The following is a 1,708-nucleotide window of genomic DNA, read 5'->3' on the forward strand; positions in this document are numbered from 1 at the left end:
CCAGAGTAAGAGGGCATTCTTGCTTTTTCTGAGTTCACTCAAAAGTACACATTTGCTCTGTCACAGGTGAAGGCACACACTGCACACACACCTCCCTCCACGGAGTCCCAGCCTGCCAAAGAAGACACACATATTTCATGTAGACCCAGCAGGTCTTCTGGCTTTAGTCTGAGGTCATCTCATCTGCCCTCAAAAACTTTTGAAAAGAGAAGGAAGTCTCAGCCTTTTCCACAGTCCACTCAATAAGCCAGGGCAGCATTAAGTCACTTTCATCTTAGGAACCCTATGTCTGTCCGTCAGCAAAACAGTGGTCCTATGTCGTCACCAGGAGACTGCGGGGCCTGGGCAGGGCTGGCTCTGAGGATGCTGACCAGCACAAATGGCCTCGGGACATCAGTGCTATTTTGGCTTTGAATCTGCTCAGCACTTACACCTCTGAGCTTGACTGCTGAACAGCATCTGCCCTTCGCTTTCTCCAGGGCAGGGGCTGGGAATGGGGGATCAGGATCCAAGTCCTGCTCATGTCTAATTCCCAGCTCTCAGGACAATACTAAGAAAACACTCAATCGATGTGTACTAACTGAATGAACGATTCAATGGATTTATGTGCAAGTTATCAACTGTGTTTTGTTTGTTCCACCACTTACATTGACATTGTCACTCAGCACTTCTCAGATATGGGCTAACGAGTAGGGAGAAAACATACTTGACCAAGTCCCTATCATCTACACACTGTATAGTCTCTCACTTCATTCTCCCAGCAACCCTATTTTATGATTCAACAGAGAAGTTCAGAAAAATAGAGTGGTTCTCCTAAGTGGCCACAGACAATGGGTGGCAATTTCAAGATTCAAATTGCAATTTGCTGACTAAAAAGTTCATGATCTCTCCATACACCATGACATTTCTCAGAATTAGAGGGAGGTGCTGGTTAGTTGCTTGGTAGAGAGAGAAAAAAGGGCTTGAATCAAATTGTCTTTCTGCTGAATGGCATCCAATCACTTTTGACAGATGGGGATCTATTCCCATTACAGATACTCTGGAATGGGGACAACCATTCATTCCACAAAATGTGACAGAGCAGTGTCTACGTTGCTGGCATCACCTGAGACAGAAAAATTACCCCCAGAATCAGCTCTCAAGGAATTGCTCAGAAAAGCTCCCTTGACCTCTCTCTTAAGGAAATTATTAAAAATAAATCTGTGTAACATATTTTTGTTTTTGCAGCACAGCAGTGGTAACATCAGAAGAACAGTAAATACAAAAGAAAAGGGATTTAATTTTAGACTTGTCATTCACATCAGAGGAATATGCGCAGACATAGAGATGGCTATCATATGTGGAACAATGGTGTGAAGGCTGAAATTCCTAAAAATAGTGTCAGATGCGTGTGACGTGCGCCTCTGTAAAGCCCCAGATTGCTGACCCACATGTGCCTCTGCGTCATTCCTCCTCAGCCAGGTCAAAGCTCTCATGGACCATAACCCAGCAAACTGCTGGCTGGAAGGAGTTTTAAGGCCCTTAGTTGACAGATGTTAAATGCAAGTCTCGCAAAGAACAGCACTTGAATATCAGCAACTGTTACTGGCCCCAATTCATTTCCTGTCTCACCTGAGAAAATTTAAAAATGTCTTAAATGTCTGCTGGAGTTCGGAGCAGTGGGGGGACTCTCCACCCCTCAGAATGCATTTCCCCACCCCCCCCCCCC

This window comes from Myotis brandtii, unplaced genomic scaffold (genome assembly GCF_000412655.1).
Source record: "Myotis brandtii unplaced genomic scaffold, ASM41265v1 scaffold18, whole genome shotgun sequence".
NCBI classification, from domain to species: Eukaryota; Metazoa; Chordata; class Mammalia; order Chiroptera; family Vespertilionidae; genus Myotis; species Myotis brandtii.